General features: G+C 41.8%; 1 protein-coding gene and 1 long non-coding RNA gene across 17 annotated transcripts in view; one reads left to right on the top strand and one right to left on the bottom strand.

Annotated features, from left to right (window-relative positions):
• NFIA (nuclear factor I A) overlaps positions 1–13,254 on the top strand; it is a 404,462-nt gene that overhangs the window by 123,894 nt on the left and 267,314 nt on the right. The window lies entirely within an intron of this gene.
• Positions 1–13,254, bottom strand: part of LOC111932986 (uncharacterized) — a 48,475-nt gene that overhangs the window by 24,937 nt on the left and 10,284 nt on the right. For 2 of the 3 annotated variants that reach the window (XR_015273704.1, XR_015273706.1), the window contains exons 3-5: positions 8,268–8,411; positions 6,986–7,110; positions 3,350–3,426 (exon numbers count right to left, since the gene is read on the bottom strand). This is a non-coding gene — a long non-coding RNA (uncharacterized LOC111932986). The remainder of the gene's footprint in view (positions 1–3,349; positions 3,427–6,985; positions 7,111–8,267; positions 8,412–13,254) is intronic. The other variant, XR_015273705.1, reaches the window with a different exon arrangement.

The raw sequence follows: 13,254 nt of genomic DNA on the forward strand, positions 1-13,254 counted from the left end.
GACTTTTCAGCTGTAGGAGTACAAAAAGTATCCAACTGAAAAAAATGTAGGCAATTTTTCTAACAAAAAGAAGTGATTTTAAGTTTGCATTTTTATTGTTTTTATTAATAACTTCCAGATGAATTGCTGAACTTTATAATTTTATTTCAGAGTGAATTATATCGGCTGCTAAAGAAGTCCTAACAAAAATTCTAATGGAAGTAAAGACTAGGCCAAACTCACAGTAATTTTCCTGAATTCCAGGGAAATTTATATCTGAGCCTACACTTCTCACTCCAGAAACATTTCCCCTCCTGGCTCCAGAGAGTGTCCAGAGCTTAAACATATCTGAACTTTAGCAGCATTTAAAGGCAAAATGCTGTTTTGTTTCTAGTGATACACATTTCTGCCCATTTCAAAAGCAACCAGAAAGCTTCAACTCTTGTCAAATATCTCATTCAAAATGACTTACCTCGAATGGGTCTGACTGGCCTGAACAGAGGTCAGGAAATATGGAGTGGCTATGGTATGGAAATGAGGTGAGGAGCTCTGCGATGGCAAGAGTCAAAAAATGGCACAGTAACACAGTGTGGTGTTGTGCTTGAGCTGTAAGGACTGCAGAAATACACAAGTAACCATAGGCCTGCTTAAAATCCTGAAAACCCACATAACCTCTAACCCCGTTCCTACTCAAGTTAATAAAACAACACAGGAGAAAAGCGGTTCACAGATTTTTCTGAATGTTTCCAGTATGTCCCCCTGCAGCACTAAGCTTCAGAAGCCTTCCTACCACCTCGGATCTCCCCTGATAAAATCTTCCTTAAAATTGCTGAAAACAATCGCGCTTTAGCATCATCTACTGGGAGAGATGGGCAACTGACTGGGAGGCTCCAGCAGTGCACAGACGCTCCCACCCGCATCCCCCTGCCTGCTCCTGGGCAGTGCTCAAGCCACACTCCAGCAACACGGGGAAAACTGGATATTTTTCTCTTCAGAAGCTGCATTTTAAGGAACAGAGCAAATGTTTTGGTGCTGGTACAGCAGAGACCAGAATTACTACCTGTGTGTGTTGCTTCCTGTCAGGCCTAAGAGTCACGCAGCAGAAGGAAGAAGAAGGCAGGAGGAAGGGAGCAGCTGATCTCACAGACCAGTTGGCGCTACGAATTTTGTCGCCGCAGTCTGAGGTTGGTGGTGGCGGTGCTCGGCGCAGCGGGGCCCGGGGGCTGTGCTGTCTGCACTGCACCACGTGCAAGACAATCTGAAATTCATGACCAGCCTGCACTTTTTACCAGCAGCATCAGCCACCCAAAGACCTCAAAGTGCTGGGGACAGTAATCCTGCCTGGCAAGTAGGGGCTACCCCTGTGCTGGAAACAGGGAAGTGGAGACAGAGTTTTAAGAGCAAGAATCCCAGCAGCGTTTAGATGTTTAAATTATTGACAGCAAGCTAGACAAATAACTTGAAACTAACACGATTTCACACCTAAACACCCTGGAAAATCCCACCCAAGGTTCCTTTCCCAAGATTCCCAAGGCTCGGGGTGTGAGAGGGGCAGCATCCAGATCCTTGGAGTTGTGATCTCTATAATTTCTGGTCTGTGCTTTAACTTTGTTTGTAGATCTCTGTTAAGGTCTTGCATCAAATGTACATAGGCAGCATGTCTCATCTGGGCATGAAGGGTAGATCCATCTCCATTGCATTTTACTGCCTAACATCTAGATGCCAGCCCTGAAACAGGTGTTCAGCTGCTTTGGCAGTCAAGGAAGAAAGGGACACTTCCAGAGAGGAAGTTTTCCCATTGTAGGATCACTTCCTTGGGGTACAATGCAGTCACCTGGCATTATCTTACCATCTCCAACTCAAGCTATCAGTTTGGAACAGGTGCTTTTTATCTCAGTTATTATTTTTGACACCTACATCTCGGACACAGACACCTATTAGAGTCTGTCACACCAAGTTGCACCATCTCTGATGGCTCAGTCTGGATATCCTCCTGTACCAGCAGCAGAGCCTGGATTTGGCTCTGCCAAGGAGCTCAAATCAGGCAGCCAGCTGCAAAACTTCACTCCCACAGATTGTTACAGCATTACAATTGATGCTATTCAGAAAAGCAGAGTAACAGCTATGGTAGTATTCCATGTGTATTAAAAAGAGAAAAAAAAAATTAACGCGTGTTTTGGAATTCAGCGGAGTGACCTTTTGACCAAAGACTGAATACATTAACTCATCAGATATCTGTAATCAAGGCCAGGAGTTTTAGGTGGTGGGTTTAAAAGCTCCTGCAGGTGCTAAAATACATGGGTTGATTTTTCAGGTTCCTTACAAATCATATTATTCTTTTTAGAATTTCCAGTTAAGATACCTTAAAACATCATTTTTGCAGTTCCAGGGTATCTCATATTCATCTGTCCTTTAGGACTCCGTACATCTTCCCCAGCAGCTTTGGAGCCCAAGTAGCAAAATTTTCATAAAAGATTTACAGAAATTTAAAAAAGTTGGCTAAAAATAAATGCTGAATATTTGAGAATATACAACTCATGTATTTCAGAAAATCTCTAAAATCAGCTACAGTGGCTGCATATTTGGTACGCATCTCGCTATAGAGACAGATAAGACTCCTGTTTCTCTCAGCTATAGAGTTCCCTCAAATTGTGTTACTAACATTGTGTAAAATACTCCAGCTGTAAAACTGAGCCTGGACTTTCATTACTAATACTCCCAATTTTCAGCTGCCTTGAGGAAGCAGGTTGATTACTTATTACACCTGGAAACACCATGCCTTGAGAAACAAAGAAGTCACCAGACAGCTGGCTGAGATCAGCCATCCATTGGCTTTCTCGAGGCAAAGGGAAAGGTTCTTTTCCCAGCTTCACATTTTGGCAGGAGTAGAGATAGTCCCCTGCCCAACCAGCCCTGCCAAGACACGGTGGCTGTGTGTGGAAGGTGGATGCTCTGAGGGCAGGCAGGGCAGCCCTCCGTCTCTCCTCCTGCATAACATGCAGATTCCTCTCCCAAGATACTTTAGATTTTTTTGCGAAAATGTAAGGAATAGTGCCCAGCTGTGTACTGGTCTGCACTGAAAGACCCAGCCAGCGTTTTGCAGCTGTCAGTGGCTGGTGTGAGATGTGGTGGTGGGATTCACACCCCACAAAACCCCACCACAGCTCTCCAAGAGGCCCCAAAGTGAAGAGGCACGGGGACTGACCCGTCCTGCTCCACACAGAGAGCATCTCTACAGATATGTTCCCTGCAGGGATGGAATGATTTCAAAGCCTGACTCTGCTATCTGTATGATTACTAATAGGATTATTTTTTTAAGAAACACGAGAGCTCTCTCTGGATGCCCTTCATTAGTTGGTGGGTACATTACCTGTCCCTTTGCCAGAGGAACTCCAGCACACCCAGCAGGTCAGAAACACAAGGAGACACGAACTGCATTCCCATTGCCTGTTTATTACCAAAAATAGGGAAGTGTAATTTAGCACAGAATGTGAGAAGGGCAGTGAACAGCTCACCCCACTTGCTGTCTCTGCTCTCTGACCGTATAGGGAAAGGTGGGCTGTCTGAGGGGAAGACAAAATAAGGAATAGACCCACTCATGCAAATCTAGAAACTCTCCATTAACAAATATTATGTGTCAGTTTGGCTCCATTCATCTCTGTTCTTCATTGATGTGCCTCTGGACAGGGGGGTTGTGAGGACAAGGGTGGTCTACTCTGCGCCTGTTCTTGGATGGTAGCAAACCAAAGCCTTCCCAGTGATGAGCTGCTACCTTGATTCCATTAAAGACCTCAGTTGGATGTTGGTTAGATCTGGTATTTAAGCACCTCAGCCTGTCTTATCCCTGGAATGCCTGAAACCCTATGCAAGGTTTATCTTCTCACTTCCCCACCAGTTTCCAGAGTCTACTTGACAATTCTAGGGCAGCCAAAAGCCAACACTGGGGAAAAAAAAAACCCAAGGAACCAAGCCTGATTACATGAGCAGACACTTGAACTACTTGTTTTCATCTTGTGGGGGTTTTTTACAGAACTAACTTTAACTTTGTGTCTAAGTTTTTCCATCTGTAGAAAAGCCTCTTTTTGCAAAGCTCTGTAGAGATCTCTATTCTTAGTGCTGTTATGTCAATATGTAATTAATTTGCCTAATTCTGCTGTACTGTTCTGGAATACTTGGAGATTGAAGTGTAGACTTTTTGTGACTTGGTTAAAGAGAAAAACAAGATAAAAATAATGGAGTGTTGGATGCAAATTTATTCCCTGAGTTACTAACACATTAGATTTCATGTGCACTGCTGAAGATATATCCAAGTACAAAGATGCCAAAACATGGCTTACTGAGGCAGCTAAAAAAAGAAAGGGTGACACGGCCAATGACAATTTAAATAGTTCTGACAACGATGTGTGACCTGATTTGTTGCTTCCTGAACAGGATGGTAATTTTTGCTGTGTGCGTTGGCTGGGTTCACATGGGTTTATTTACTTGCCATCCCATGTTTAGATGTTGCTACTACGAAGGGGCCAAAGTGTGCTCCCTGGGCATACAGCATCTCCCTCAGCACACAGGAGCTGCAGTGCTCATTGGGAGAGCCCAGTGTGCTGCTCTCCGTGTGCTTTGCAAGCTCCCCAAAACCCTGGCCAGGTTCTGCTGGAGTCAACAGAGACACTCCCATGGACTTGGAGCTGGATTAGGTCACTGGCTGCCATGGGAGAGGAACACAGCCAGGTCCACTGGCTCAGACACACAGGCCACAACTTCAGCCTGTGAGGTAGATGGAAATAGCAGGCTACAGTTTCTTAACAAACATTCAGAATAACTAACCAATAGTTATGTGATACCGTGTCCATGTAGGGATTATGCTGGACTACAGGTTAAGAGTTCTTAGCTGTGAGTTCCCAAGGGCTTTGGCCTCTTTCCCAGCACTGAAGAACCACAAACGCTCATCTTGCATCTCAGCTTTGCTCAGCAGTGAACCCCACCTGCTGGGGTCCTTCTCAGAACTCTTCAAAGCTCAACCCATAAAAGACACAAGGGGGATTTATTCTATTGTGAAAAGAAGTCAATTTGGTCATGACCAGCATGGTCTTCAAAGGAAGTCCCTCCCCAGGTCTTGATTCCATCCTAGTTGCCATGTGCTACTGTGACTCACTTGAAGTCCTCTTGGTACTTATGGTTCCATAAGTGAGCCGGCCAAAATATTAACTGCTATTTTTAAGCCTTTCAGCTGTCAACTCTCCCCATCATTATTTCATACTGGTCTTCAGGGAAAAGGAGTGGTAGCACTTCACCTGGGCCATCTTCCCTTGCAACTCCTGTCTGGATTCTGCAGTTCCTCTCCCCCAGCCAGCATGGCGGAGAATCTTCTCCTTCAGCCTCTCCCACCAGCCTGTGCTACCCCAGTGAAAAGGTTACTGGTTTTATCTTCCCTCTGAGAGGCAGGGCAGAGGGTACCCCTTCCCCTCCAACCCTGCAGATAACACCTGTACCTGAAAGAGTGGTGGGCTTAATCAACAGACCAGTTTTACTGTGCTTTCTCTGAAACACTGCATGCTTTTACAAAGCAGATTTTTGCTTAGTGTCTGCACTGAGTGCTGAGGGGGACAGGTGCTGCCCCATGCCTTGGCACCATGCCTGAGCTTCAGGTGTCCTCCAAGGTTACTCAGTCACAGGAAACTCTTCCCTGCCTGAGCTGGTGTTTCAGAAATGGTATGGACTTTAGCTGTTTGCCAATAGTAAAACAAAAGTATAGGAAGGTCAGCCCTGGCTTCAGGAGTTTGGTCATATTTCCAAAAACAAACCTAACTGAATTTATTGCTTCATCTCCAGCCAGTCCCAGAAAGATCTCTCAGAAGGGTGCCCACTTTCTGTCACTCCAGCCTGAGAGAGAGGCCAGACCCCTCTACCAACTTCAGGAGCCCACTCTATCATCCAAGGAAATTTTATTCTGTAGAACTATATTTTAATTACACTCCATTATATATATTATATATATTTTAGTTATAACTAAAATTTTTAGTGAGTAAACCAAAAACACTCCTCTACAACAACAATTGAAACAGTTCAGCAGCTATAATTTACTTAGTGCCTATGGACAACTAGGAAAATGTACATAGGAACATACACAAATAAAAACTTTGTCAAACATACATGATATTTCATGGATAGCCTGGCCTTTGAAAGGTAGAGTTTCTTTCATTTAATGGCCATACACACAAACAGCATTTCAGAAGATGCCAGAATTCCTGCTACCTTGATCTACTTCTCATTTATCCAAAAATGCAGCATTGTTATTACATATGTTATACATAAAAGCAACTCTGCTAAAGTGGATTAAATGACAAAAGTACCCAACTCAAAAGGTCCTGTAGCACAGTTAAGCTTCTGGGAAGCTTTCTTCCCAGAAAGAACTGGGACATATTTGTCCCCATTTACTTTAAAAGTTTGTCCCTCTTAACCACAAGAATGTCTGGAGATGAGGAAAGCATTTTAAGAGAAGCTTTTATATTTATTCTTGATTTAGACTTGATGAAGTACTCTTTAAGAACAGGTCTTATGTCTTGTTATTACTATTTTTGTTGTATCTACAGCGTGACAAGAAAACACTTGCCCAAAATACCAAAAGAGAAAAAACCTCTTGAGAGAGCCTGTTCTTGCAAGATTCCCATCCCAGTATTTACAGGCCCAGGAGGTCCAGATAAGCTTTGAATATGCATCAAAGCTCCTGGATGGTTATCCAAAACAAGCACAAGCCCTGAACCTTCTGAAATTTGTCTATCACCAGTTATCACATCCAGTTCTTCCCCTTTCTACCAAGAATCAGTCTCCTTCTTCAGAAAGTTCCTATGCTCAGTGGCTCTTGATTGTCCACAGAAGGATATGTAGGATTTCACTAATGTCTATACCAGGCTTTCAAAATTAGTCACGCTGCTATTATTTTCCAGCATTTAAGCAAATTTTTCTTATTTAAAACTTGAAAAAACCCTGAGCTTTTACTTCCAAGCATTACCTTGACAGAGCATCTGCAGCTCTTCCCAATGATGAGTTGAGAGTCTGTAGGTTCAGGGGTTCAGTGAGGCACAGACTTGGAGTCTCCCCATTGGGACCAAGGCTGGAGTTCATCCATCCTGCACACTGGAGTGAAATATGGGCAGAGATTCTACTCAGTCCCTGGTGAACAGTAGCTCACACAATAAAACTATCATACCTAATTCAGCCTTTGAGGGAAAGGCTTTGCCTGCAGGCTGATTTATGGGCTAACCCAGCAGATGATACTCCCTATAGGTCAGGTGTGATGAGGTCATTGACAGGGCAATATCAACTAAGTTTTTGACTGTAAATTCCCTTTATTTCAAAAGTTCTAACAGAAAAATATAAACAATTTGGATAAGGTTCCTCTGTAACTCAAGGAAAATATTCTTGCTTTATGTACTTCATAAAGTATTGCCATATTGCATTACCTTTTCTTTCCTTTTCCTTATGTATAAAGTAAGATTACCAGGATAAATTCATTCTCCACGTTGACATGACTATCTTCTGAGTACTTTCAAGTTCATTTACAAAATTCAGTGGAGATTGCTTCAATTAGGGTCATCTGGTCATGTATCCTTGATCCTTTGATCACCAAAGCAGAAATACCATGTTAGTAATCTCTGGGCTACCATTTGGGTTAATGAATCGGCTTGACTTTAATTCTAGCCCAGATGTAATCTTTTATAGCTTAATGATTTGTTCCAACATGAACTCCAATTGAATGTAAACAGTTTCTTTATTTAGAGAGAAAATTCTTTTTTATAACTTGTTTCTCTTCCTAATTAATTCTAGAGCAATTAAATCAAACCTTGATCTGTGGCAATCAAGATTAAATCATAGTATAGGTTAGGCTGTTAATATCGTCTTTGAGTTCATTATTATCAAGGCTAACAGTAATCAGCAAAGGAGGGAGAAACTGATATAGCGAAGACTACAGATCTGAGGACTTGTTCTTGTTTTTAATAGCTGATCTGCTTTAATGTATGATAATACTTGCACTTATTTAGTAACTGTTTTCCAAGGAGCTCAACATACTCTCCCAAAGTTAATTTATTCTCACAACACTGATGTGCGGGAGGTAAATATTATCTCCCAGGGACACTGAAAAGTTTTGAGGCACAGAAGAGTTGTGGGCTGTTTGCAAAGTCACAGATTGGGGCCCAGATTTTAATGCCATTAACAAATCATTAGCTGGGGAGCTTCGCCGTAAACTCTGATTATGATGAGAGAGGAACAGCACCTCATCCATAAGCACTCACCGAGCGTCCTGCTTAAGGCGGATTTGTTGGCCACTGCATCCCGGCAGTCCTTGCAGTTAAAATCTGCCACTGCTGTGAGCTAGCTGCCTCCACAGACCTCCTTCCATCGCACCTCTTCAAGAGGACTTGCCATGTCACTTGGCCCTGCAGTTACCAAGGGGGATTTGTGTTCCCAGAGGTAAAAAAATTCATTTGTAAGTTAACTTATGGATTTGACAGACATTGCAGTTCTAAGCTTTGTTTAAACAGTCTGGTCTGACCATATTACCACAAACCTTCATTTTGAACCAAGCCTAGATTTAAAGGACAGTGAAAGGGATTTTGCAGCCATGACTGTCCTCAAATCAAGGCACTGATGTCCCAGACAAGCCCCAGCTGAACCCGTTCTCTGCCTGGATCTCTGTACATAATTATATTATCCCATGCTGTGGCAGATTAATCCCGACTGTGCAGGAAACTCCTGCCCATTTGGGTCATCCCTGTGAGGTACAGCAATTGTGTGGAGAGGACCAAATCACCCTGGTTCAACTCCATACAAGGGAAACACAAGAAAGCATCACAATGTTGTTTGTACTCCAGTCCTGTATTAGCTTCAAAAAAATTACAGCAGTGCCATTTTCAATTCAGTGTTATGCTGGAAAGGTTGCAAATTAATTAGAATTATGCCTTCTTTGTGCCAAGTGATAATTTACTGCAATTAATTATCAAAAGATCTACTGCTGTCAATTATAGTACTTGCTCTTTGGGGGGGAGAAGCTATTTACGTATAGCTAAATTCTGTAACAAAGTTCCATTTTACTTTTATTGTTTTCAATTAAACTATCATCATTTGCCTTCCCTCTGCCAAATACAATAAAGACTCGTTAAGAACTAATCATGCTACTGTGACCTTTTTTTTAATCCAAACATTAGCTAGACCTGCACTGAGTCAACACTCCTATTGTTACACCTGCAAATTGTATGTAGAGAGGAGCATACTTCAGAATTAATGAGCACAGCTGTGGTCTCTCTTACATTCAACACTTGTAAAACAGACCTCTTTAAAGTGCCATTATCACAATATTGATAGAGTTATTTATAGTACTGCAAACGTTCCCAGTCATAACAGAGTCCTTGTTATCCCCCACAGCAGTTCATGTTGTTGCCATCTCCTGGACTCATTCCACAGTTTGTGATAAGGCACCACGTGGACAATCCTTTACGAACAAACTATAAAAGACATTAGGAAAAGTTCTACATAGGCAAGTTTTAAAGCTGGGAATAGGTCAAACTGTCAAAACCCAGCCTGCACAAGACTTGTCATGTTCTTGTGCTGTGCAGTTTCCTGTAATTTCTGGGTGGGATGTGAAATGAAATTACAGACAGCACAAGCTGCAAAGGATCTGGATGGCATTGTCCAAATGAGATCTGCTTTTTGCAGTTAGTAAGACTGTTTTACCATAATTCAGTAAAACAGATGTAAGTTCAAACTCTTGGTGTCAGTCGCTGAAAACAAATACCACAGGTGCCAACTTTGGTTGCTAAGGGAATATAAGCTCCTTTGGCTTCCCAGTATGTGTGCAAACAGCTAGAAATTGTCCAAGGCAGAGGTTCTGCTGTCAGCAGGGAGTGAGTTGCTTTTTTTCAGGTGTCTTCCTACTCAGCTTCATCTCCTGACACGTTACTGAAGTATCAGCCAATGTGGTCAAGATGAAGTCAGTAGGAGATTTCATCAGTGTGAGTTTTTCTATTCTCAGAACTGCAGTTCCAGGCATTTGTTTGTGATATTAGTCTTATTGTAATATTTCATATTAAGTTTTGTCACACTTGGCTCTGTGTCCACTAAAGATCTGGATACAGCATTTATGGGAATGCATTCATGGGAAGGTCTCCAGAGTCATCCTGCAGATACAGCAAACCCAGTGTCCCCAACCCTTTTCCTCCCTCTTTCTGGTTACAATGTTTTACTTCTTTTCTTATAGGATAGGAAATGACTTTGCCTCTGATCCACCATCCCTTATCTGAGGAAAATCATTTTGTCATAATTCAGCCTTCATTTTGGAAGGAATTGCTGAAAAACCTCGATTCTCCTAAGAGTAAAAATTCAACTAACACTTGGCTACTTATGAATTAGTTCTCCAGATCCACCTATTTCATATCTTAAGTTCTTTGTGGCTGAAAGGTCAGATCTAAAATAACCTCACATAATCTCCCTCTGAATAGAAGAAATTATTTCGATTGTACAGGTCAGCTCAGAGAACCAGCCAAGCAATGTTTAGCTCACAGGTGTTGCTGGTTCTGATGTCCTGAAGGCAGTGTAGACTTGTGTAGTGATTCCCAGCTGAAGGCTGGTTGGCTTGTGTGAAGTTATTTGTCAGCTGTTCCTGCCTCCCTGGGGACTGGAGGAGGTAAACTCCTGTTTTCTCTGAGGCAACAGGGAGGTACACCAACACAGTTTGAAATCTGCAAATTTTCCCACTGAGCTGCACTTCACAGGGAAGATTTGAATCTAGACATACTCTGTTATTCATAATGGTTCTGGAAATAACTGATTGTTGCAAATTTTTTTCCCAGAAGTCTGAGTTTTTGTCTTGTCTTTCTTTTTTTTTTTAACACTTCTTAAGAATGTCTATTGTCATGTCAGGTTTGATTTTCTCTGTGTATATGTACATTCTTACCATAATTTGAATTTGGAGCACCCCTGATTTTGTTAGTGTATTTATCCTCAACTATATCAGTATAGTAGAGTAAAGGCTGAAGAGAGAGAATGGGAGGAGGAGGTGGTGTCAAAACCTTCCAGTTACTTTGGGACTTGGAGAGGTTTACATTTTGAGTAGCTTTTCAGGGTTTTGGAAATCTTTCTGTTTCTCAACGAAAGGAGAGAAAGGGACAGACTAGTTATGGGGACAAGGGGTTCTGTGGAAGTGAAGGAAAGGGAAACAAAGCTGGAAACCAAGGCTTTCACCAGGAACCCTTCTCTGCCACTTTCCTCTGAGTGAGTGACCTTGTTCATCAGAAGAAATCTCTTCTGTAAGGAAAAGCAGAGCTGGGTTTAAGTGAGGGACAGGGAGCACTATGAAGCTTCTTGTTTCCATAAACTTACTGAGGAATGGCACGCAACTTCAATGCACATGTGATTAAACTAATCTAGTTAAAATCAGAAAAGGATTTCTCATAATTCAATTGGAGTTGTTTTTAATGTTTGGACTTTGGTCAAGGACAGCTTTATTGATTGAATTTAATTGCTTATATTTTCCTGTCCATTTATTGAAGCCCATTTTTCAAGTCACTTGAGAGGCTGCTAACATTTCAGAAAGGGGATATGCCAAAGCATTCCTTTAATTCATTATCTTTTTGGACATACAGTAGTTGCTACTTGGCCCAAATTAAATCCGTTAGAGAATGTGATAGCATAATTACTTACAGGTATCCAAAACTGCTTTTAACGGAATTCTGTAGGAGGTTACACATAAGATTTGTTTTGCCCTTACATTGGATGCAAGTGTCTGGGGTTTCAATGATAAATAAATATTTCATCAACTGAGAATGGATTTTTCTCATTTCCATATGTTGCTGATGGACTAAAATTCTTGTGAGGTTTTTATTTTTCCTTAAAAATAAAAGACTTATAAATTGGTTCAGTCCCTTTTTCAAAATGTGTAAACACAGTGACCCTTGAGGTAAAGAGGAAACCACCTGTGATTCTGACTTGTTTTTTTTCTTCCAAACTGTGCTCAACCCTGAAAGACTTTCTAGACAAAACTCCACATTAGCTTGATTGCTTCACACTGTGTCCTGATGACATCAAGTCTGTGACTCTCTGCAAGTTACATCAGCCTGATTCCAAATAGAGTGAAGGGCTGGATATTCCCAGCCTGGAAAGACCTATGGGCTGGCAACCATAGGAAGGTCAGCAGCGAATTGCACTGCAAACCCCCAGTCACAGCCCTTGCACAGAACCAAGCTCCTGTAAGCTCTGTCCCTGCTTTCCTCACCTATCTGCTCCTATTTCCTTGTCTTTGCTCCTTGTTGTGGCTTCCTGCCTTGGAGAAGTTCTCAGTCTAGCAAAGAAATTGGACATGAGCAAGTCTATAAGGACAGAGGAACATCTGCTGGCACTTGTGGACCCAGCTGGTGTTGGGGTCAGTTCTCTGGCTCTGCACTGAAAGTACCTTACATTATCTTGTGTTTTGTGAAAACTAAAGCTGCAGTGGTTGCAGTTGTTAAGATAGTATTTATTGATACAAGGTCTAGAAAATGTGAATCTACCTATAATAACTCACATTCAGTGCTTTTTTTCAGGCACCTGACTCTTTTGTTAGGGAGATGCATAAGACAAAACTTGTTTTAGTTTCAAAAACTTCAAATCAGACACAATCCAGACTTACATACTAAATTTTCTTATATGAGAGCATAATGCTTCCTTGGAGTGAGACAAGGCTCTCACAAAGACCCCAGGATTTATCCTCTTCTTGCAGTAGCTCTGTGCTTAACAAATGCAAGCTGAAATACCTGATGTATGTAATATCTCTCCTCCCCCCAAAACACCAACATTTAAATGTTGCATAATTCACAAAAGTTTTGCTTCAGAATCCAGTGATCATATCTGATAAAAGGCACAAGGAATTCCTTTCACAAGGAACTGAACCACAGATGGTTATGTGATTTGAGGGCCACTGAACATCAACAGTTTTACCAAGTGAATCAGAATTAGAGAAACACCTGCATGACTGCATCTGCAGACTCAGCTAAATTACGCTTCCATCCAGCCACATGATATTTAATGTGTAATTCTTCTGCATTTTAATCAAATGCATTGTAATGACAGTACAAAATTTCAATATGAATGCACCTTAATGTAGGAGTAACTAATAGCTGCCTTGCATTAGTACCAGCTAAGAGACATACTTCCTCCTAAGCAACAGGGGCACGGTTATTTTAACTCATTACCTGCTTTGTAAATGACATTTAATTACACATGAAGTGGGGATGTTCACAGGACATTGCT

This window comes from Cyanistes caeruleus, chromosome 9 (assembly GCF_971803275.1).
Source record: "Cyanistes caeruleus chromosome 9, bCyaCae1.hap1.1, whole genome shotgun sequence".
NCBI lineage: Eukaryota > Metazoa > Chordata > Aves > Passeriformes > Paridae > Cyanistes > Cyanistes caeruleus.